Source organism: Echiichthys vipera (genome assembly GCF_963691815.1).
Source record: "Echiichthys vipera genome assembly, chromosome: 21".
Classification (NCBI taxonomy): Eukaryota; Metazoa; Chordata; class Actinopteri; order Perciformes; family Trachinidae; genus Echiichthys; species Echiichthys vipera.
The window spans coordinates 3,561,546-3,587,980 of NC_139846.1; positions in this window are offsets into that span (position 1 = coordinate 3,561,546).

Here is a 26,435-nt window from a genome sequence, read left to right on the forward strand (position 1 = left end):
GCTGGTACAAAAAGAAACTTTTCTGACACACAGATCGGCATCCTGACATCCGAGATGGAGCAAAATAAAGATGTGCTTTTTGACAGTCTTAAGAGTGGAATAAAAGGGGCCCATAAAAACGCTGTATGGAAAAGAATAATGGAGGCAGTCAAACCGAAGCAGCGCTCCACTGTGACCCTTGTGCGTGTGTGCGCACTGCTGAACCTACGCTCCTGCTCTGTAGCGGGGTTTGCCAGCTGGGTTATTAGGTATACCATTAGAGGATAACCTTTGTCACCTAGAAGAACCATACCAAGATGTTAATCATCGGATACCTGCAGTGCGCTTTCTATTTTATTTTTATTCGTTTTAAGAATCCGTTTTGATCTGTTCTTAATATGAGACTGCTTATGCTTAGTGACAGCTGAGGTTTGTTAATTATTTCCAGCCAGATTTTGCTGTGCTGCACCGCAAATACACAGGCTTAAATTTGCATACACGATCTCAGACCTGACGTGAGATGTGATCGTAGCTCCTGCACACAACCAAATTGATAAATGCCGAAGTTTGCCTGGAAATGGTCGTACGTACGTTTTCCTGCCGTACGTTTGTTTGATAAATGAGGGCCATTGTGTCCTATCGCTCAAGTACTTTTCAAACCATTTAACTGTTTTAGAGGCCATCCCTAAGTTAACAAGCTTCTGTAATAGAACAAGCATCATTTTGTTGATGCTTTTAAAAAGCAGCTCACTTTTTTAAACTGCCTTTTGTCTCATGGCTATAATTTTGAGTTTTTCCATCTTTTTATTTATTTACTTTTAATTGTATTTGCAGTTGAATTTATTTTTGCTTTGGGATTATTTTAACAATTGTATCAAGTGAAGCACTTTGTGACTGTGTAAATGGTGCTATATCAAATAAACTTATTATTATTATTATGATGATGCCAAGTTCCCACTACAAGACTTTCAAATTGGCTGTACTCTTGAAACTTCACAACTGTCTGTCGGGAGTCTTGAAGCTGTTGATGATTTTGTTGAGCTTACTTAAAGTGATATTCTGGTGTTAAATCATCCCAGGGTCTTTTTAGGCAAACTGGTTCATCAAATAAGCCATCGAGACCATTTTTTTCGCGTAACAACTATATATGTAGATTTTCCGGAGAGTTGCTAACAGTCGCTAGCAGCATGCCGCGGCTAACACGGATAAGCTCGGGGAGGTGAGTTGGACGCATTAAAACATCTTTTTAAACCACTAATATTGCTCCAAATAACACCAAACCTCTGCAGTAGCATGATAAGAGTCCTTACACATTAACCGAAGCATCAACAAAGTAGTAAGTGAACACTGTGTGTATGAGTGTTTTGAAAGACTTACCTACTGGCCCCGGTACAAGCTGCTCCATTCAAGTCGATAACCAAATACAATCCAAAGGGAAGGAGCACATTGATGATTTAATACAGCAAAATGCAAAATGTGCTTATGAAACAATGGATTATTCCATTCTGGCTCTGAGGTTGCTGAATGTCTGATTTGACATAAAGATTCTTGGTTTCTCGCAATAAACCATGATAAATAAACATTTATGTTATAACAACCCGCTGCTGTCTACTTCATGACTATGGCTCTCCACCCCGGATCAGAGGGTTTTTTATGAGCAAAAAAACTAAAACTGATTTGATGATTAGTCAACTGTAGGCAAGACGTGACTTTTTAGATTCCACTATGGATTTTTCAGTCCGGGACACCCCTAGTTTTCACACTACCAGCACTGATGGGGACGAGGAGTCATCAATTACAAGATCTTTCACCAGGAGGAATCCCTGATGTGTTTGTCTGGTCTCCAAACTGGAGCACTTTCTCTGATAATATTGCTGCAAACAGGTTAACAGTTGAACACTCAGTGTGTTTTATCCAATGTTCTAGGGAGCCTTGTGCATCTGTGTCATACATCGAGGGCCATAAAAACGCAGCTGGAAACAGCAGCTTCTCCATCTTGCCTCACTACTTCGCCGGTCCTCAGGGCAGCAGGTCTGTCTGTGGCTGCAAATACAGTGAAGTACAGGTGCCTTTAATCTGGGTCTTTTGTGGGGGAGATCCAAAAGCTGTCGGTGAGTGGAAAATCAGGGCTAAAGTCAGGTAATGGACACTTGGGATTATGGAAAAGACTAACAGAGGCACGGATAAGGACGTTTGTTTTATCAGCACTAAATTGCCTCCAATATTTTTATAAAGGGATTTATAATTTAAAATCATATACCTTTAGGGAAGCAGTATGCTGAGTGTTATTGTAAATATTCACTTAGCCTCTTTTGTTTCTAGTTTTAGTATTATTCTCGGGTGCATTAGGATGGCCAGTCTCTTGAGTGGAGCTAATAAGACACATATTGATATTCAGCAGCTCTTACAGTTGCTCTCCAGGCTGTGGGGGTGGGCAGCAGAGATGATGCTCCTCCTCCGAGCTTAATAACCCAGAGTGACACTGCTCCAGCCCATCACACTGCTGAGACTGAGGTAAGAACACAATTTGATACTTTATTTGTCAGGGTTACTTGTTTTTTGTTTTGTATTCTTTTAGCTGAAGCATTCAATGCTTTTGCTCTATTTTTCTTTGCTTCTATTTATTTGCAGCCCCATTCTTCACCACTTTTACATTAATTTTGGTTTCCTTCAGTTTCTCCCTCATGTGCCATCCTTGTCCATTTAGAAAAATCACATGAGATCTACTTACTTCAAAAAATGTTAAAATATGCGTTTTAAATTTTGGACATGTTTAAAGAGAGAAAAGAAAGGTATAACATTTTTATATACCAGTTTCAGTTTCAGTCCAGGCAAAGAACTATTGTTTGAATGTGGGGATTTGATCAAAGCTTGTGTTGATGTAGCTTTGTATAAAAGTCAAGCAGATGTGTCAGTGAGGCAGTCACACACGTACACACACACACACACACACACACACACACACACACACACACACACACACACACACACACACACACACACACACACACACACACACACACACACACACACACACACACACACACACACACACACACACACACACACACACACAGCCCTGGAGTGCTTTATCCTTTGTTGGTGTCATAAGGTCCACCGATGAATAATGGATTGTAAATGTGTGTGTGTGTGTGTGTGTGTGTGTGTGTGTGTGTGTGTGTGTGTGCGTGCGCGCGCGCGTGTGTGTTGTTATGTGATCTGGGTAGAAAGCCCAGGGGGCCTCAGAGATGACAACTGGCTGTGTGAGGTCGACCCTGGAGCCTGAACATCGACTGATGACACAGGAGAGCAATCACTGTAAGCTCAGAGCTCTGCTTTTCAAATAATAATAATAATAATAATAATAATAATAATAATACTCATACAATGTTCCAATTAAAACCCAGCTTGCAGTGTTCTTCAGATCAAGAAAACATAGTGTAAAGTATTGATGTCCAAATTAAGCTTCATGAAGCATTAGTTGTATTTGTTGAGCCCACGAGATGGAGCTCTTGGTTTAAAGAGAAAGGCTCAATAAATGATGATTTAGTGTGTTTTCAACCCTTTGTTGAACAGAGAGCTCTATCTAGTGGATAAAGAAAATGCTTCAGGAAGCTTAATTTAGGCAGCAATACTAAAAACAATATTCTGATTATGATCATAACCAGGATAAGCCTAGAAAAAGGTGTAAAACCACAGTTTGTCTGGCTGTGTGACAGACAAGGATACGCCGGAGAGCCTGGTGGAAAGGAAGTCAAAGATGAAGGATAATGAGGAAGAGGAGGATGCTATCTGCACAGACAATCAGGAGACTGACCAGAAGAAGAAACCCCGCAGAAAAGACACGCCTGTCCTCAACTCTCCTCTACATTTACCAGGTCAGCACACTCACATACTAACACACACATACACACAGGAGTAACCATAATTTGCTAAACTATTATTAATAATAATAAGTACTATTATTATAACTATTTATCCAGCTATTATTATATTGTGCACACAGTGGAAAATCTTCCCTTTAACAGGCAGTAACGTCAAACAGACCTAGCTCTATGGAGGACCGACATCTGTCTTGACTGGTTGGGTTATTACATTGACTGTAATAGTATCTACAGTATAGTAATAGTGTGAATATGACTAACACGTTATGACAGTGACAGTTTACAGTTTACTACAGTGATATAAATAGTAGAAACAACTGCAGTTAAGGTGCTAAAAATATGAATAATGAATATATGAATAGTGAATATAATCGGAAGATACGAGAAGTTGCAATACTAGAAGAAATATGACTGACTGTTTTTATGGATGTGGATGAAGGTGAAAATATGCAGTCCTTGTCGTTAGTTTTATGTGAGAATCGAAGGACATATCCTGATCAAAAATAACACCCATATTCCTTACTGTGGTGCTGAATGATAACACAACATCATCCATTGAGTTTCGGAGGCCTTCAGGGCATCCCATAGGGTACAATAACTTCAGTTTTATCTGAGTTTAACATCAGAAAATTTCAGGTCATTCAGCTTTTCATTTCCTTAAAGCATATTTGAAGTTTAGTTTTAACAGATCGGTTTCTTCTGGTTCACTTGCTATATTGTTATGGGGCTTTCAACCCCATTGTATGCTTAGCCAGCTAATGGCATGGTTTAATTAACATGGAACTGTAGTCACTTGATAACAGGTGATGGTGTAGTATAACTCTGGTGTCTTCCTCGATCTTTCTTCGGCCATCTACTGACTCCTGTTCCATGACCTTTGACCTCTTTCCTGTGAATGTTGGGAGTGGTTACGGCCTTGTGTTCACAGACAGTGCAGTGTTCATTGGTCTTGTCCATATCCCTGCTTTTTCAATGATGGAGTGTTCCCATCAGCTGTCACACGTTCAGTTGTAAAGATGTCATACACCATTCCAGTCTCCCAGACATGGACGTTGAGCAAAACATCCTCTAGAGGGCGTTGTTCAGATTAAAAAGTTACTCCATCAAAGTTTGAAAAAAAAAATGTTTTTGCCAACAACAACAAACATGGAGACGATGGAGGAGATTACGATCCTGCATCTGTTGTGAAGGAGGCAAAATGGCGGGCAGGGTTGTAGTCACACTGGCTTTACAGAAGAGAGAAACTGTTGATGAACGTCACTTTCAGTATTTCAGGATGTCCGTTGGGGCTTTGATGACTCGCTCGCTCCTGATATTCACGCTTTGCACTTTTTTGTGTACAGTGCCAGACACTGCCCCAACAGTGGTAGTGCAATGTTGTGTCCGTATCGGTACGCATCTGCAAGCTTGCAGGACACGGAGAGAAATATGGAAGAAAAGTATACGGATAGAAGGCTCCGTCCTTATCCCTATGAGTATCTAACATAGAGCATCAATGAGCCTTTAGACCAAAACCTTTTTGAGCAATGTTTGAACTGATATAGTTTAGGTTGTGTATTCAGCACATTTTCAGAAACTAGTGCTACCTTTCAAGTGAAGAAAGCAATGGCCAGATCTAAAAAAATAAAATTCAAGTTTTATAAAATGTTCTTTTATGTTGTCCTCAGATAAACCCTCCTGCATTCCCCTCCCAAATCAAGAAGCCTCTCTAACTAATCACCAGCAAACTGGTTTCTTGATTTAAAGCTGACAACCTGTGTTTTCCTTCTCTTTAGGCGTGAGACTGCTGAAAGTGGAGAAGCAGATGGTCCACTTAGAAGACGAGGAGAGAGATGTGAAGGATTAAAGCCTTACTGTAATTTTTTTTTCTGTTAATAAATTCACAGTCTCATTAGTTGTTGTTTTGAACTGGCCACATACACATCTCATTTGTCACCCCAAATTAACAATTGGCTGCATAAATTATGGAATGTGACATCTCTAAGGCATATCCCCCAAAGTGCATTAGCCTACCTACCTAAATTGTACATGTCATTAGCTAAAACATGGATTCATAAAGTTGAAACAAAGTCTTCCAACTCCTAAATATGGAAGTAGTCCATTGTAGTTATTGTCATGACAACAATAGTTGATTCATACCACATTCACCGGTCTTCAACAAGTCAAAAAGCCAACACAAACAGGTTGATTAGTGATATAGTTATCAGGCTCATGTTAGCTAGCTACAGTTGTGAGTAAATAGATCGTTCATGGCTAACGTTAGCTAACATCAGCTAATGTTAAACACACACATGTGATGTCAACATTCACAACGTTGAACATTTTTTATATTTAAACTGAGAACACAGACAAGTCAATCAAGTCATCATGTCTCAAGTCAAGACACAAGTCTAGGTCAAGTCTCAAATCTTTTATTTTCTGTCAACTCAAGTTGCAAGTCACTTCAATCACAAGTCAGTCCACATCTCTGTTATAGGTAAAGTACTTTTAATGATCGCAATTTTAGTCATCATTCTAGTTTATCTAAAGTTGTAAATTATTACACCATGATGTATAGTATAACTTGTAACTTATAATGGAGCACAATGTCAAGTCAAGTTTATTCATATAGCACGATTCAACAACAGGGCAATTCAAAGTGCTTCACACAGAACATTGAAAGCACTGGAAATCACATATAAAATGACATTGAGACAAAATCAATGGGACACAGAGCAGACCTGTCCCAGAGGATCTGAGAGGTCTGGATGGTTCGTATCTGAGCAGTAGATCTGAAATGTATTTTGGTCCTAAACTATTCAGTGCTTTGTAAACCAACAGAAGTATTTTGAAATCAATTCTTTGGCGGACAGAAAGCCAGTGTAAAGACCTGAGGACTGGAGTGATATGATCGACTTTTTTGGTATTAGTGAGGACATCGTTCTGGATTAACTGCAGCTGTCTGATGGACTTTTTAGGGAGACCTGTAAAGACACTGTTACAGTAGTCGAGCTTGCTGAAGATAAATGCATGGACAAGTTTTTTAAGTCCTGCTCACACATAAATCCTTTAATCCTTGATATATTATTTAGGTGATATAAGGCTGACTTTGTTATTGTTTTAATGTGGCTGTTGAAGTTCAGGTCTGAGTCCATTGCTGTGTGTACTGACATTCGTGCACTGTGTGCCCTATGTACTGACATGATCAGTACACTCAGTTACCCCAGTAAGTGCTGTCTCGAACCCCACACTTACTGGAAATGTCGATCATATTTCTTCTTCTGTTTTTTTTTTACAAAAGCTTTTCCAACAACTTTTGTGGCTCAGCACACCACCAAAAATCCTTGTGATCCTCTATTTACATTTATAAAATGAATCTAGTTGTTGCCGCTAGGTTGCGCTGTTTCCTCAATCGCCGCCATTTTGTCACGTAGCGGCAGAGGCGGGACTTCAAACTGGAAAATGGCCGCGATTGAGGACGTTGAGTGTTTATTGTCATTGATCATCACTCAATGCTTTGGCCGTTTTTGAGTGCGGGACCGGAGAAAAGCCAGTTTGAGGGTGGAAGTGCCTGATTTGGGACACAGTACATGTCTGAACTTTCTGGCTTGGTTTGTGGTACTTAGCCACATTACCATTTGAAGCTGGGTGCTAACTCTGCATCATTCTTCCTTAGCTCAACAAACAATTTTTTATTTGTTTAATTGGAGAAAATCCTGCTCCATCCAATCGTTGATTTGCTCTGTGCTTCTGCTTAGTGCTTGTATTGGACTATAGTTGCCTGGTGATATTGTTAGATACATTTTTTGTGCGTCTGCATAGCTGTGGTAATATATGTTGTTGTTTTTCATGATCTGTGTCAGACCCAGACAGGAATGAGGACTCAGATGCGGAGGTTCGCAGATCAACACTGAATTTAAAAGCTTGACGACAGGAACGTGGCGCAGAGCAAAAGCCACAAACAAAAAATCACTCCGCACAGGAGGAACAAAAAGAAAGTCGCCAGTAATAAAGACAAGTACAAAATAAAGTCGCTCCGTCCAGGAGGAAAAACAAAAGACAAAGTTAACAAATAAAACTCTAAACAAAGTCGCTCCGTACGGGAGGAATAACAAAAGGCAAAATGAACAAAATAATTAATTAAACAAGGGCACTCCAACCAGGAGGGAAAAACAATGGATAAACAAGATTCAAAAACACTACACTTACTTTAACAAAACAAGGAATACTATCACCTGAACTTGGAAACAATAAGCTCGATGGCATGAACAAGACTGTGGGAAAAAACGCTGGATACATTCAACACAAGGTACGAAATAATCTGGCACGGAACAAGGGGGAAGACACGGACTTTTTACACATGAGGGAAGGGGAACAACAGGTGGAAACAATCGGGAATCAGGGAATGACGTCAGACCGGTGACACAAGAGGAAGGGCCAGTGACCTGGAACGAGAGGAGTTATCTTTCAAAATAAAACAGGAAATTCACAAGACAAAAACCCAAAGACAGGACAAACCTCACTGCGGCGTGACAATCTGAGCCAGTGGAAGCATGTAGATATTGAACAGAAGATGCCCCAGAATGGAGCCTTGGGCAACTCCACATGTAATATTTGCTCGCTCAGATGTGTATTTACCTATAGACACAAAGTAGTCCCTGTCCTTCAAGTAGGATTCAAACCATTTCAATACTGTGCCAGATAGTCCCACCCAGTTTTCCAGATGGTCTAGTAGCATGTTGTGATCCGCTCTGTCGAATGCAGCACTGAGATCCAATAATACTAAGACTGAAATGTGTCTAAATGGAGATTTTTAAAGAACTTAACAAGAGCCGTCTCAGTGCTGTGGTGTGGTCTAAAACCTGACTGGAAGATGTCAAAACAGCTGTTCATTACCATGAAGTTGTTCAGATGCTTAAAAACTGCTTCAATTATTTTGCTAAGGAATGGGAGGTTTGATATTGGTCCATAATTGTACATTAGTGAAGTGTCTAAATTGTTCTTTTTTTAAGATAGTCTTGAAATCAGCAGTTTTCAGGGCCTGTGGAGACACCTGAGAGAAGAGCCATGTTTACAATCCGTAGAAGATCTGAGGCCATGCAGTTTGATACATCTTCGAAAAGGTCTGTTGGGAGAATACCGAGGCAGCAGGAGGAGGATTTCAAATGTTGTACGATATCCTCCAAGGTCCTATGGTTAATCACATGAAATTGTGCCATGGTATTTGAGTTAGTGTTAGTTGGGCACATGGACAGCACATGTCCCGCACCTGATATGGAGGCACTGGCTGTTTGCCTAATTTTCTGGATTCTGTCAGTGAAGAAGGAGGCAAATTCATTGCAGGCCCTGGTAGAAAGCCGTTCAGGGGCTACTGACACAGGAGGGTTTGTTAGCCTGTCCACAGTAGAAAACAAGGCACGTACATTATTATTGTTTTTGGCAATGATGTCACAGAAGGATTGTGTTACATTTCTCAGTTTCAAGTTGCAGTCAGACAGTAGATTTTAAGTCTTTCTTTATAGATGTCATAGTGAACCTGGAGATTTGTTTTCTTACTCATAATATCTTTCCACAGCAAAACTGAATGTGTTTCTGAACATAAAGTGAAACACCATGACCACAATAATAATAATTATTATTATTATTATAATTATTATTTATTATTTTATTGTATATACAGTAGAATGTTTCATAACAATGTCATGAAGTGCTTGATAAATTAAAATAAGGCAGAAACATGAGAATAAGAAAGCACAGATGAAATAAAAACAATTGAAATAGGAACAAATGAATGGGAATAAAAACATTATAAATGAAAACATATCAAACTTTTCCAAAAAGCTTTCACACAGAAAAAAAGTTTTGATAAAGGCTTAAAGTTGTTCTCCATAAGACTTTCATCAAGTTAAGTAAGGGTAACATTTAGGGGACATACGAGAAGTAAAGAGGTGAATGTGTGTCAATAAAGTTCACAAAAGAACAAAAATAAATAAATAATAAGGTCAATATGCATCGCGACTGTGAACGATGTTAGGTCACAGTTCTAGAATATGAAGACAATGTTCTAGAATGTTAAGTAACAGTTCCAGGATCTTAAATTACATTTCTAGAATGTTACATTACACTTCTAGAATGTTAAGTAACAGTCCTAGGATATCATAATCTGATTGTGAGAGGTCATCATGGGACATTGGATTACAGATAAAATCAGTTTTAATAAAGATGATGAGTATCATACATTTCAGGACGAATGGACTGAAGAATTCGACTTTGTGGAGAGAGCAGATTCTGCGGTGTGCCTAATTTGCAATGACAAAATTGCATCGATGAAACGGTGGAATGTAAAGCGGCACTTCGACACATGCCATGCTACCTTTGCATCAAAATATCCTGCAGGAGACAGCAGGAAGAAAGCGTGCCAAGAGCTAAGCAGGGTGCAAGCTAGCCAGCAGCAACTCCGCGTATTGACCCAGCAAGGTGACTATAATTCCTCTAGGTTTGCTGGATCTTTAGCAATAGTGAGGAACGGAAAACCATTCACAGATGGCGAGTATGCTAAAAAGACAAGATAATCAAACGGATACAAGACATGCCTCTGTCGGCAAGAACTGTTCATGATCGTACAATCATGATGGCAAACCAAGTGGAGGAAACGCAAGTGAAGGACATAAATGCAGCGCCGTTCTTTTTCCTGGGTTTGGATGAGTCAACAGACGTAAGTCATTTGTCGCAGTTCAGTGTGATTTCAAGATATGCTGCTGGTGACACACTGCGCGAAGAAAGTCTTGCTGTTCTGACAATAAAAGGGTCCACAAGAGGTGAAGATTTATTCAAGTCTTTCATGGAGTTTGCTCATGAAAAAAATCTGCCTATGGATAAACTTCTCTCAGTGTGTACTGATGGTGCTCCATGTATGGTGGGGAAAAACAAAGGATTTGTGGTGCTTCTCTGTGAACATGAAAATAGATTCATCCTAAGTTTTCCATTGCATTCTACACCAGGAGGCACTTTGTGCTCAAATGTGTGATGGCAGTTTAAAACACTGCTGGATGAAGTTGGAAATAACTATCACGGTCTGCTTTTGCACAGCAATGTGCGTTGGTTGTCAAGAAGGAAGGTGTTCAGCCGTTTTGCGGCTTGCCTGAACGAAATCCGGACTTTCCTTGAAATGAAAGGCATCGAGCATCCTGAGCTAGCCAAAACTGAGTGGCTCCTCAAGTTTTACTATCTCGTGGATATGACTGAACATCTGAAACAGCTCAACGTGAAAATGCATGTCATTGGAAATACAGTGTTATCCCTTCAACGAGCCGTGTTTGCTTTTGAAAACAAGCTGGAGCTCTTTATCATGGCTCTTGAAACAGGTTGTTTACTACATTTTGAAAAACTGAGACGAATTAAAGATGCATGCACAGCAAGTGAGCCCGGTCAAAACTTTGATCTCCACCAGCTAGCTGGCTTCACATCCAGTCTCCTACAGTCGTTCAAAGCACCCCTTGGTGAATTTCGTGAGCACACTAGTCTTTTTAACGAGTGTTTACTGAACACAGTCTACCTGAGTTACATTCCAGGGGTCCGTTTCACAAAGCAGGTCCCACAAACTCTGAGTCTAACCCTGAACTCTGAGTTTTCGGTTCCAGAACAGCTGATTTGCGTTAGTTTGATCAACTCGGAGTAGTTTGACCTGGAGTTAAGCGCGTGCACCACAAGTATAAAAAGACAGCATCAAAGGAGCCCTGATTCGACGAGTAACCATGGCAACGAGGCGTGCTACGCTACTACTGGAATTGGAAATATTAATGCGCTCATACAGGAGTTCGAGCAGGTTTTCCGCTGAAAGTGTGACGGCGCGGGAGAACATTGCTGCTCGGGTCAGTGCATAGGTTTAAATGTAATCCTGTTGCAATCACAATAATTCGCTGGGGGAACTGCTTGAGTGGGAGCCTATTCATTTATTTCATTTAGGTGCATTCCCACGGGGGAGAAGCGCACTTGGCAGCAGCTTAAGATGAAACATAAAAACATTGCTCAAACAGGTAAAACATCGGCACAATCTCATGGTGACGCCTCATTTTGAGCATGTTTTACATTATAAAGGAAATATAACCGTTATATATATAAAAAACTCCCATTTGCAAAAAAAGCAGCACAACACACAATATCTGCTGGGATGTGAGAGCATGACTCACCAAAAATGCTTAGCATCATCCTCATGAAGGATACGGGGCTGTTACAAAGGACCTGTGGCATTCTGTTGTATTCGTGTAAGCCCAATGGCGTTGTGAAAGCGGTGTACTTTTTATCTTCTTCATGCATGGACAGGTTATAAAATCCTGATGTCAAATCCATTGTACTAAAGACAGAGTTCCCGCTGAGGGCAGCCAAACTTGATGAGGCAGGGGGTGAGCGTCTTTGATGGTCCTTGCATTCAGCCACCGAAAGTCTGTATATATCCTGAGGTCACCACTCTTTTTCCACACCATCACTTGAGGGGAAGCAAATTCACTCACTGATTTTTGAATGATTCCCTGCTCTTCCATCTCTGTGAGGACCTGACGCAGTTTCTGGTATTGAGCTGGTGGCACTCTACGATATGGATGGCGGAAAGGGGGATCGTCTGTGAGCCGAATTCTGTGTACAAAGCCTTTGGAATCTCCACAGTCTAGATTGTGTTTTGAGAACACATCCTGATATTGTTCCAACATTTCCACCAGCTGATTCTTGGCAGGGGGGCTCACCTGGCAACCATTAATATCAACGTCTCCCAGTCCAAGGTTCTTCAGTCTCTGTTTCAGGTCAGTGTTATGAACAGTGTTATGCCGGTCATGTGTCTCCTTATCCGCGTCACTCTCTTTCCGACAGGAGCCTTGGAGCAATGTAAAATCTTCAACAGCAATGCAGGGAGAAACATCTGCTATCTTGCAGTTTCTTTTTAGGGTGAGAGGTTTTTCTGTGGCATTGGTCACTCTCATAGGAGTCCAACCATCTCCCCATAAAGGTGTGACCACTCTGCCAACCATGATGCCTCGGGGGGCACACTTGGACGAAGTGGGCTCCACCACCACCGTACTTCCGGGTGACATCGAGACATTACTGGGTAACCTGCCCCACAACAGGTACTCCTGCTTGGGGTGTAGTGTCACTGCCTGAGTCAGCCTAACTGTGCCTACCCTGTCCGGTACATCCATCCCTCTCCATCTGGTAAGGCTAGTCATCATTTCTAAAAACTGCTCACACTCCACGGATTCTTGTGTGCTGCATTTGATAAGTTTCCAGTAATTGTCATCCTTCTTCAACTGATGGACCACATAATTTAACATGTTTGTGCCTATGATGATCTCATCTCTCTGACCGGGGACCACCAAAACTGGAACAATGCACTTAACTCCATACAATCCCAGTTCCATTTCGTACATGCCTTTGGGGGTCACCTGCTCATGCAGAGGTTCTCCTGTCTGCAGTGCATCGTGGTGGAGTGGTTAGTGGCCTGACAGACTTTACATCTCTTTTGTAAAATGTTTGTTTGTTCTCTGCTTGGTCCTGCAAGTACTACTGACTGAGCTTTCTGCGCCAAGATGCGGTCTAGCAGGCTGATGAGTGACTGGATACAAGCATTCTCAACGTGGGTGGCGGCCCTGCCATGTTCTGTTCACAGGTGAGCTCCCTTACATGATCAGTAGTTGCATCTCCCAGCGTTGAAATCTGAACATGAGCATTAACCTGCCGGTGCTGTGGTGGGCGACATGTTTTACCTTGATTTTTCGTCTTTGCCTCTCTCTGATGTTCGATGATGTGCTCTTGTATCTCTTGTGATGTCCACTTCTCTGCTGTTCTACATTTCAGGACACTGGAGAGTACAGAGTCAGGACAGTGTTTTACAAACATCATTGTGACTTCATGAGCAGGGGTCTCAACATACCTTCCTTGCCTGCTTAAACACTCATCAACCACATCCACTGCTTTATTCAGCCGTATCCAATAATCCATTGGATCTTCTCCAGCCAGTGGTAAGGTGTTGTAAAAATCTGCTAGGGGCATTGAGGAATATGTCACCTCACTGAAATGTTGTTTAAGAATGTCAAAAACAAGCTTGGGATCTTCAGCAGGCTTTAAGGACGGGATACTGCGCAGAGTGACCTTGACAACGTCTCTAGCTTTTCCCATCAGTCTCGACAGTATCTCTTGTGAATGTTCCTGGGGTGAAATACCCCTTTTCCTAAGATAAACATCCATGATTTCTTCCCATTCGTGTACTGTGTGTTTGTTGGTTCCATCTCCTCTGAAGTGTCGCGGCTCCTTTGCATCTGGCTGCAAAGGTAAGGAGCGGCTGCTGGTAAGTGTGTGTATCAAAGCTGCAGTGGAAACACAGGATTACTTTATCATTATCTTTTTTATTAATGTACTTTTAAATTAATTTAGTCATGGTACTAAATCTGCTTCTTATTTATTTTTTATTTAATTTAATCAATGTACTAAATCTGCTTTATATTTATTTTTAAATTAATTTAGTCAATGTACTACATCTGCTTCTTGTTTGTTTATTTTTGGATTGGTTGGGTCAATGTACTTAATCTTCTTTTTGTTTTTTTTATTGTTAAATTAATTTAGTCAATGTACTAAATCTGCTTCTTATTTGTTTATTTTTAAATTAGTTAGGTCAATGTACTAAATCTGCTTCTTATTTGTTTATTTTTAAATGAGTTTGGTCAATTTATTAAATCTATTTTTTTTGTTTATTTTTAAATTAATTTGGTCATTTTACTAAATCTACTTTAGTACATTCGTAAAAATAAAATAAAAAAAACAATAACGAGGTTGCCATAGTGACAGATGAACAGGAATAGACTTAGTAACATTAGCTGTCCTCCAGGGGTCCGTTTCACAAAGCAGGTTCAAAAAACTCTGAGTTTAACCCTGAACTCTGAGTTGATCTACTCTGAGATAGGAAACTCTGAGTTTTCGGTTCCAGAACAGCAGATTTGCGTTAGGTTGATCAACTCAGAGTAGTTTGACCTGGAGTTAAGTGCGTGCACCACAAATAAAAAAAGACAGCATCAATGGAGCCCTGATTCGACGAGTCACCATGGCAACGGGGAAGCGGAGGGCTACGCTACTACTGGAATTGGAAATATTAATGCGCTCATACGGTGAGTTTGAGCAGGTTTACACCGCTTCAGCAGCAAAAGAGAGGGAGACGGTGCAGGAGAACATTGCTGCTCGGGTCAGTGCGTAAGTTTAAAAGTAGTCCTGTTGTAATCACAGTAATATCACAGGGGGAACTGCTTGAGTGGGAGCCTATTAGTTTATTTCATTTAAGTGCATTCCCGCGGTGGAGAAGCGCACTTGGCAGCAGCTTAAGATGAAACATAAAAACATACAGGTATTCAAAAAGGTAAAACCTCAGCACTGTCTCATGGTGACGCCTCATTTTGAGCAGGTTTTACATGGTAAAGTAAATATTACCGTAAGTGGCTGTTTTAATACAACATATAAATGCTGTGATATGAGAGCATTACTGGTTGTTAATGTTGGAAATGTAAGGTGGGGTGAGATGGACTGTGACATGAAACGGTGTTGTGCCGTATTCAGCCCCCTCGCATTATAGGTTATATTCTGGATCAGAAGGCTGTTGTTTCCACCTATAGGAGTAGTTTATATACCGGTAACCCAATTAAAAGCACACACTTTTGAACCTATGAATTGCAAGAAAAGCTGGGATTATATTTAGGAAACGCTGAGTCAAATACATTCAACTTGCTCAAAAGATCCATTTCATTCATTTTGTAATTATGGCTGCGGTATATTAAGGATGTCTATGCGCGGTCTGATAATCCTCTCCCGACAAATATTTAATTCTCTTTGCGAAATGCGTCAGCTTCATCCACGGGATCGTTATCAAAAGGACATGCCATGGTAGTGAAATATTCACCACCTAATATAACTTCTAATGTAGGCGTACTGAATGATTTTTATACGTTGTATACAAAAACTCCCGTTTGCAAAAAAAACCGCAGCGCAACACACAATATCTGCTGTGATATGAAACGGTACCGCTCAAAAAGAGAATTGCCTGGAAATGCAAGCACATCTATAATCAATAGAATGATAATCATCTCCCGACGAATATTTAATTCTCTGCGCAGTAATGCTGCAGCTTCATCCACGGGATCGTTATCAAAAGGACATGCCATGGTAGTGAAATAGTCGCCACCTAATATAACTTCTAATGACTGATGTTTGCAGTGATTTTCTGAAAAACAGACGGAACTATACTACGCCAAAACTCGCCCGCTGACTGAATGAATGAGGAAATCAAACACCGTGTGTGGCTGAAAGAGGGCGGAGACAGAGAGAAACTCAAGGTTTTCTGAGAAAAACCTGGTCCCGACCAGGTTAGTTTCAGAGAGCATGTTACCATGGTAACTGACCGAGCGTTTAAGTTACCTCTCTTTGTGAAACAGGCTAGAGTTACCCCTCTGTCTCTGGTTTGAGTTACCTCCCTTTGTGAAACGGAAAACTCAGAGTTTCCCTCATTTCAGGGTTAACAGACTCAGAGTTTTCACTAAACCTGCTTTGTGAAACGGACCCCTGGATGCCTCTATGTTTAGTTTTTCATGACGGTGTCAAACATTACGTTACCTATCTGATCAGTCTTTATAGTTTTGTTTGAGTATATGTGTCAGTCGCTTTCTGTTTGTTGCTTGTTGTTACGGTAACAGGAAGAGAGAGAGTAACCGCTTTACATTTAAACATCAACTAGTTCTACTCAAGCACTCACAGCTCTCCTTCTTTCAGCCGCTTTCTTGCTAATTAAACGTTACACGCTGTTAGCCACTTTAACTTAGAAGTTAGCTTCTCGGCTGGTGATGGCTTCCCCCACTCTCTCTCCTGCTCTCTCTTGCTCGGAGTGTCTTATGTTTAGCTACTCCTCTGCCTCCTTTAGTGATAATGGTAGATGTAATAAGTGTTGTGTATTTGTAGCGCTGGAGACGAGGCTCAGTGAGTTAGAGGCACGGCTCAGCACCATGGAAGCTCAGTCTTGTGCTACGGTAGCTAGCCGGCAACCTATGACTTTAGCCGGTGCAAAGCCACATAGTGTAGCGTTGGCGTCTGCTAACCCTCCCCGGGCAATCCCTGAGCAGCCAGGGTCCTCCTGGGTGACAGTGAGAGGAAAGCATAGTTCTAAATCGAAGCCCATGGTTAACCATCCACCCGTTCACGTTTCAAACATGTTTTCTCCACTCAGTGACACACCCGCTGATGAAACAACACTATTGGCAGCTCCATTTTGAGAAACGTGAACTTAGTGACACCAGGGACCATAGTAAAATGCATTCCAGGGGCCAGAGCGGGCGACATTGAGTCCTATTTGAAACTGCTGGCTAAGGATAAACGTAAATATGATAAGATTGTGTAGCCCTTACAAAATTTCCACTTATCAGGGTGACCTAATCTCAGTTTTCAAATCCGCAGTAGCCATTTTAAGTCCAGTAGGGGGCGGTAATGGCGCAGCAGAGACAAATACACAACAGCGCTATGTTGATAGAGAGATGGAAAGGAGAAGAGAGCGAGAGTCGAACGGCAGAAAGCTAAAGAGGGGAAACCAATGACGCAAAAAAGAAAGTATAAATACAGATACAAGGAGCGTTAGTTTAATGAATCCTGTGAGTAAAAAACTACAAGAAATACCTGGGTGAAGTTCTGCAAAGGATAAATGTGGTTCCATCCATATCTCCGGTTGTTTTTTTTTGCACCCCGTGATAAGTGAGAGGGAAGGATTGTTTCGGCAGACCGACCTCCCAGGGTCAAGAGAGCAGAGGACCAGCGAAAGAGCAGAAGACACGTGGCGAGTGTGGAGCTTCCATTCGCCAAAAGGGTCGATGTACTCCATACAACTCTTCATCACATCATACAGATAAGCACTGAGATCTCTCCACACTTCTTTAAAGGAAAAAAACACACTACCCGGGTAGATGACACTGTTTTGTTTGATTTGGTTTGTTATTTTCTCAGAGCTCTGAACATTTTGTATTGTTTCTTCTCCTCAACCTGAGTTGGTTGATGGTTAAAGGAAAGACATTTATTTTCTCAACTTAAAGGACAAATGTGGGAAAAACATAAGGTCGAACTGACTGACAGACTAAACTTACCTGACTTAATTGTAAATGGTGGATTACATAAGAACTACGACTGTTATTTGTATTGATGATGTTAAATAAATGCCGGCAATGTTCTAAATAATCGTAAACAGGTGTCATAGTAATTTTGTTCCCCTACTTCCTCTTTGAAAAGTACCTTGATTAAGCACTTGTACATATATATCCCATAGTGTGCTCAAGAAAGTGCTACATAATTTTTGGCGAGCTAGCCAGGAGGAATAGGTGGAACAACCTTTTTAGGCTAAATTTTAATATTGCCGGTTAATCCACAGTATTATTTTTCTGTTCGTAGACTTTATTAGTGTATATGTTAGTATGTAAATTGTGTAATAACAGTGTTTGACTCTATTCAACTATGGAAACTGTGTACGGTACAGATATTAGGAAGTCTCTGTATATTGAGGGCATTACAGCAAAATATACCGATGAGCAGATAACTCAATTCTGTTTGCCTTTTGGTGCTGTGAACAAAGTGCTTAGGGTGAGGCAGGCAAGACAAGGCGATGGTGTTAAAGCTCTAGTAGAGTTTGAATGTGAGGAATCTGTCACAAAGCTAGCACCTAGCCTGCCACAGTATTTTCCTAGTGTTGGAACCCCTGATGTTGTGTGGCGTGTAGATGGGGCTTACAAAATAGCCCAGACCCCTAAGAATAACTCATAATAACCCACAGTTCTAGCAGACCCCTTTGAACAAAATGAGAGCCCAAGCTCTGACAGTGAAGCAGAGTCTGCCGATAGTAGGACACCTTTAATATCCAGACATCACACAAAGCTCAATGCTCATACTCAACATGCTTCTCCCGAACTTACCTCTAAAGCTACAGAATGGACAAAGGTAAGATAGCCAGCTCCACCAGTTATCCAAGGAGCCTTAGATAATGAAGTTTTCAATCCCCCTGAGGTCCAGAGGATCGTTGTAGAGCATGTCATTAAAAGTGATAGCTCCAATGCCCCTAGCCAGGGATACAAGTGGCTTCGTCCTTTTTCAGGAAGAATTCCTAAGCCTCCAAATGAAGTGGATTTTGAGACGTGGTCTCTCCATGTGGAGCTTATGATTCAAGACAACCCCCCTGTTGATGTACAGCGGTGTAAGGTTTTAGAAAGCCTGCTCCCACCAGCTTCTGATTTAGTGAGGCAGCTAGGCCCATATGCAGCTTCTTGTGACTATGTTAAACTTTGCGACTCAGCTTATGGGTTAGTTGAGGATGGGGAGGAAATCTTTGCAAGGTTTCTAGGGACTCATCAAAACACAGGCGAGAAAGCCTCTGAGTTCCTACAGCGGTTACAGGTGCTGCTTACCACAGCTATACAGAGGGGTGGTGTTACAAACAGTTTCGCTGTGGATGCTGGGATCAGTCTCTTATTCTGGCTTTACAGTTAGAGCTTAAATCAGAGACGCCCCCTTGTTTCTCAGACTTCTTACTACAGCTGCGGACAGAGGAAGACAGGAGAACTGCTAAGCTTGATCGTATGCATCGTCATTTTGGGAGCACAAAGAGCAAATCCTCTGTAAACATGCAGCTTGTGCCTGAAATGCCTTCCCCTTGTGATGTAAATGCCAATGTACTCCAGACGTACATTACTGAAACTGAGGATTTAAGGAAGCAGGTTTCTGAACTAAAAAGTGAACTTAGCAAAAAAAAAGAAAAAAGGAGACAGAACCACAGCAACAAAGCAAATGCAGTTCAGGAAACCCTCCCTGCTCGGGCTACAGCAGAAATTCAAGCCCAACAAACAGCACCAAAAATCAGGCCGAAAGCTTGGTTCTGTTTCAAATGTGGCGATGATGGCCATATAGCCAGGCAGTGTGAAAATCCTCCAAATAAGCCCTTAGTGGATCAGAAATATAAGGAACTGAAAGCAAGACAAGATGAATGGCAGACCAAATATGGCCATTTAAACTGGACAGGGTCACAGTGGAGGGACTAACTGCACCCAAAAATGAACAAGCATGTCCCATACAAAGTAAACCAACTGTCACCTGTGAGACTCAGTCTCCAGCTCAGTCGCTTGATAGTGTTCTCCCAAGGGGATTGATAGGGCCAAAGTGTACAGCTTCTGTTTTTATGGAAGGAGTCCCGTGTGATAGCCTTCTTGATTTGGGCTCCCAGGTGACCACAATTTCAAAATCTTTTCATGAGAGTCACCTTTCTCACCAACCAATTTTCTCCATTAAAGACCTCTTAGACATAGAAGGTGCTGGAGGTCAAGAAGTTCCTTACCTGGGTTATGTCCAAGTTGACATCCATTTCCCTGAGGATATCATGGGGAAACCTGAAAAAGTGGATACTCTTGCACTTGTTGTGCCTGATCACAGAACAAACATGGAAGTCCCCTTGTTGATAGGCACTAACACACTGGACCCTCTATATGAAAAGTGTGCACTTGCCCAGGACTGGAAAAGCTTAGAGCAAAAGACCAAAGGCAGCCATTGTTCTGCATTTGTGAAACATTTATATCACAGGTTTAAAATTCAACAACAAAATGGCAGAGTTGGGACTGTAAAGTTACAGAGCAAAAAGTGTATTACCATTCCTGCAGGAGAAGAGCGGCTTTAACAGGATAAGCAAGAAACTTACCAGTAGCAGCAGATATGACTGTTATACTGGAGCCTCCTCAGTCAAACTTACCTGGTGGCCTCTTGTTTTGTAGTTACATCACAACCGGCCCATCATGTCCATCTTTTAAGGTGCTTGTTCTGGTCAAAAATGAAACTGAACATGACATCAAAGTACCTGCGGGTCACATCATTGCCCAGCTGTCTCTCCCTAAAGCTGTTTCATCGTTGCCAGCACAGGACGCCAAAACTACATCAAGCAAACCATCTCACCTGACATCAGCTTCTGCAGCATGCAGCTCCATGCATGTGTCTGATTCTGGCAAACTTACTTTCGATTTTGCTGACTCTCCCTTGCCTGAAGGGTGGAAGGATAGAATCACCAGGACGTTAAACTCTGTTCCAGACGTTTTTGCACTCAGTGACCTTGATTATGGTCATACTACTGAAGTCAAACACAGAATCCGCCTGTTAGACCCATCTCCCTTTAAACAGAGACCCAGACCCATCCATCCTTCCGACTACGAGGCTGTCAGACTTCATTTAAAGGAGCTTCAAAACGCTAACATCATACGTGAATCAGAAACCCCATTTGCTTCTCCCATTGTTGTTGTAAAGAAAAAGAATGGTGACATCAGGTTGTGTGTCGATTACCATAAACTGAACCGACAAACCATCAAAGATGCATATACTTTACCCAACATCGAGGAAGCCTTCTCAGCCTTGACAGGATCAAAGTGGTTCTCGGTTATGGATCTTAAGTCTGGATATTATCAGGTAGAGATGGAGGAGGAAGACAAGTGTAAAACGGCTTTTTGACACCAATGGGATTCTGGGAGTTTAATCGAATGCCACAGGGAGTTACAAACGCTCCCAGTACTTTTCAAAGAGTAATGGAGAAATGTATGGGCAGCATGAATTTGAGTGAAGTTATGGTTTTTCTTGACGACCTCATTGTTTTCTCTGCTACACTCGAGGAACATGAAGACCGACTGCTGAGAGTACTCCACAGGCAGAAGGAGTTTGGCTTAAAGCTTTCTCCCGAGAAATGTCAATTCTTCAAGACCTCAGTGAGGTATCTCGGCCATGTCGTGTCGACTAATGGGGTGGAGACAGACCCAGCCAAGATAGCTGCTCTTACTACCTGGCCCAGGCCAAATAACATCAAAGAGCTAATGTCTTTCCTGGGTTTTGCCGGGTATTACAGGAGGTTTATAAAAGACTACTCCAAAATCGCAAAACCTCTCAATGATTTAACAGCTGGGTACTTGCCACCAAAGAGAAAGTCAGCCACCTCATGCAGCAACTCGAATTATCATTCAAACGCGGACTACAAAAAGCCATTTAATGAAAAATGGACATCAGCCTGTGAAGATGCATTCAAGTCTCTCATTCATAAACTCACAACAGCTCCTATTCTTGGCTTTGCCGATCCAAAGAAAACATATGTTGTGCACACAGACGCGAGCATGCATGGCCTTGGTGCAGCCTTGTATCAAGACCAAGAAGGCAAACAGAGTAATTGCCTATGCGAGCAGAGGACTCTCTCGCTGTGAGCAAAGATACCCTGCACATAAGCTTGAGTTTCTCTCACTTAAGTGGGCTGTTACAGAAAAGTTCTTTGACTATCTTTACGGGGCAAAGTTCACAGTTATGACTTATAACAATCCCCTTACGTATGTGTTGATGTCGGCCAAACTTGATGCAGCAGGGCATCGATGGTTAGCTGCTCTTTCCAGCTTTGACTTTAATATCCAATATAGAGCTGGGAAAAAGAACCAGGATGCAGATGGTCTCTCAAGGCGCCCACATCATCAAGACCAAGACGCACTGGATTTCAGTTCTAAAGATGAGGATAATCGCATAGAGAGGTTCATTGCACGATTCTTGCAAGATGACAGAGAGCCTGCTTTTCCAACGGAAGCTGTGAAGGCAGTATGCCAGAGGCACCTACATATTCCAGCAGAGGGTGCAGAACCAGGAGTCATTCAGTTGCCTGTGCCTATTGAATGTTTGTCCATTGAGGTTTCTGCCATACCTGCGGAATTCTGTCAAACTGATGTGCTTGGTTCATGTACTTCACCACGAAAGTCGCTTGAAGATTGGCTACGTGAGCAGAGACAAGATCCAGTCATCAGTAGAGTAATAGCCATTGTTAAGGCAGGAAGACGTCTGTCATACAGAGCAAAACAACGTGAAGAACGGGAAGTCCAGTTGATGTTAAGAGTAACGGACCAGCTTTTCTTGACTAATGAGGTTTTGTATAGGGAACGTATCAGCCAAGGTGAGCCCTCCTATCAACTTGTACTTCCAATGAGCTACAGGAAACCAGCACTTGAAAGCCTTCATGATGCTGTTGGACACATGGGTGGTGATATACCCTGGATTTGGCTCGTGCCCTGTTCTATTGGCCACGTATGGCCATGGATGTGACGGAAAAGATCAGAACTTGCGAGAGGTGTATCAGGAGAAAGGCTCGAGTTGAAAGAAGTGCTCCCCTAGTGAATATTAAGACCAGTCGTCCCTTGGAGCTAGTCTGCATGGACTACCTTTCATTGGAGCCAGATGGCAAGGGAACAAAGGATATCTTGGTCATAACTGACCATTTCACTAAATATGCTGTAGCAGTTCCTACAGCAGATCAAAAGTCAAAGACAGTGGCAAAAGCTTTATGGAGCAACTTATTCATTCACTATGGATTTCCTGAGCGGTTGCACAGCGACCAAGGTTGCGATTTTGAGTCAGTCCTAATCAAAGATCTGTGCTCATTGCTTGGTATAAAAAAGACAAGGACTACGCCATACCACCCATGTGGCAGTCTGGTGGAGCGGTTCAACCGTACGCTTCTTGGAATTCTGGGAACGCTCGATGAGGGAGACAAAGTCAGGTGGAGGGATTTTGTCCAGCCACTTGTCCATGCATACAACTGCACCAAAAATGACACCACTGGCTTTTCCCCCTATCAGCTGATGTTTGGCCGTCAGCCCAGGCTTCCAATCGACATAGCCTTTGGGTTGAGCCCAGAGGGATGTAGTAAACTGTCTCACTCCGAGTATGTCAAGAAGTTGACAGAAAGTCTGACGGAAAGCTACCAGCTAGCTACTGAACATAGTCTAAGAAATGCATTACAGAACAAACAAAGATTTGACAACAAAGTGAGAGAGTCCACTCTGGCAGCAGGAGATCGGGTTCTTGTAAGGAACTTTGGCATCAGAGGGAAACATAAAATTGCTGATCGCTGGAGCAAAACCATATTCACTGTTGTTAAACAGATCCAAGACTCCCCTGTCTATGTCATCGTTCCAGAGAATACAAGAGGACCAGAAAAGGTTTTACATAGAGACCTGCTCCTGCCGTGTGGATTTCTGCCATCCACTGTCGAGGAGGTGCACCCTCAGAAATCAGAGTTCAGACAAGAACCAGATAAATCACAGCTTTCTGATGCTTCTGGAGTTGTAGATGAAGAGGAAATGTCTGAAATGGAGGATGAAGTTGAGTATTATTCGTACTCCCAACCTTTGGATGAGATTAAAGTCACACAACTTGATGGCGGACAGACCAGCAGGATTTTGCAAGAGAAGACCAGATGTGAAGAAAAACCTCACACTGAAGGATCAGCTGAAAGTGACATTCAGGAAGAGAATCAGTCTGTTTCTGAGAATCAAAAAGCTGATTTGAGTTTGGATGTTTCTACACTAAACCCAGAAGTTCAACCATTTCAACCTAGGGAAGCTTAAGATAATGAGAGCTGTGAGATAAGTCAAGTTGACGACTCACCTATGCAACAGGATGTGGAGTGGAGGGAAACTTCTCTAGTGTTCCAGTCACTAATCCATGTGGGAACTATAGCCCCAATAATGGAACGGAAAGTGGACAGGAGACAATTGAAAAAGAACAAAATGAAAAGGACCAAGTATCAGAGAGGAGTGGTTCTGATAATGAAGATGAAATAGGGTTGAGAAGATCCTTCAGAGATAGAGTGGCTCCTAAAAGGTTAACTTACCCAAGCTTAGGTAACCCATTAGTTACGGTTATGCACTCCATTTTAACTGGGTTAGACCAAGCGTTCTCCCAAACCCTTACCTTAGATACTGTGCCTTATACTGTATATGTCATCTAACACCTTTAACTTCTGAGGTAGTGTAGGGTGCAACATGCAAGGATGCATGCAGATTTAGGGGGGGGAGGATGTAGCCCTTACAAAATTTCCACTTATCAGGGTGACCTAATCCCAGTTTTCAAATCCGCAGTAGCCATTTTAAGTCCAGTAGGGGGCAGTAATGGCGCAGCCGAGACAAATAAACAACAGCGCTATGTTGATAGAGAGACGGAAAGGAGAAGAGAGCGAGAGCCGAATGGCAGAAAGCTAAAGAGGGGAAACCAATGACGCAGAAAAAGAAAGTATAAATACAGATACAAGGAGCGTTAGTTTTAATGAATCCTGTGAGAGTAAAAAACTACAAGAAATACCTGGGTGAAGTTCTGCAAAGGATAAATGTGGTTCCATCCATATCTCCGGTTGTTGTTTTTTGCACCCCGTGATAAGTGAGAGGGAAGGATTGTTTCGGCAGACCGACCTCCCAGGGTCAAGAGAGCAGAGGACCAGCGAAAGAGCAGAAGACACGTGGCGAGTGTGGAGCTTCCATTCGCCTAAAGGGTCGATGTACTCCATACAACTCTTCATCACATCATACAGATAAGCACTGAGATCTCTCCACACTTCTTTAAAGAAAAAAAACACACTACCCGGGTAGATGAACACTGTTTTGTTTGATTTGGTTTGTTATTTTCTCAGAGCTCTGAACATTTTGTATTGTTTCTTCTCCTCAACCTGAGTTGGTTGATGGTTAAAGGAAAGACATTTATTTTCTCAACTTAAAGGACAAATATGGGAAAAACATAAGGTCGAACTGACTGACAGACTAAACTTACCTGACTTAATTGTAAATGGTGGATTACATAAGAACTACGACTGTTATTTGTATTGATGATGTTAAATAAATGCCGGCAATGTTCTAAATAATCGTAAACAGATGTCATAGTAATTTTGTTACCCTACTTCCTCTTTGAAAAGTACCTTGATTAAGCACTTGTACATATATATCCCATAGTGTGCTCAAGAAAGTGCTACAATTGTTATTCACGTCGGCGGTAATGACACCCAATTACGTCAATCGGAGGTCACTAAAATTAATGTGGAGTAGGTGTGTGCATATGCAAAAACTATGTCGGACTCCGTAATTTTCTCTGGTCCCCTGCCCAACTTGACTTGCGATGACATGTTTAGCCGCATGTCATCATTCCGTCACTGGCTGTCTGGATGGTGCCCGGTAAATAATGTGGGCTTCATAGATAATTGAGAGATGGTATTCATCGTACTTTGGAGGGTGCTGCTCTCATATCTAAGAACCTGGACGCAGTTGTTAGCGGTCTAAAACCATGCCAACCCAGTGTTGGGATCAGGAAGCAGAGTCACAGTTTAATACACCACTCTGCGCTGCCCTTATCGCAGTTGCCCAGGAAGCAGAGTGGCAGTCTTACACACCTCTCTGCGCTCATTTTCCAGCTCAGTATAGTATACAAACGCTGTGTGCCCCAAGATCATATAAATTAACCAGATCAAAAATGAACAGAAGCGGCGCTATACAGAAAAACTTGATACAAATCAACACCAAATCTGCGATAATGCAACAAAATCAGAAAATAAAATGTGGGCTTTTAAACATCAGATCTCTGTCATCTAAAGCTGTACTAGTAAATTATCTGATATCAGATAACCATATTGATTTACTCTGACTAAAACCTGGCTGTGTCATGAAGAATATGTTAGCCTAAATGAATCCACTCCTCCCAGTCATATTAATACTCATATTCCTC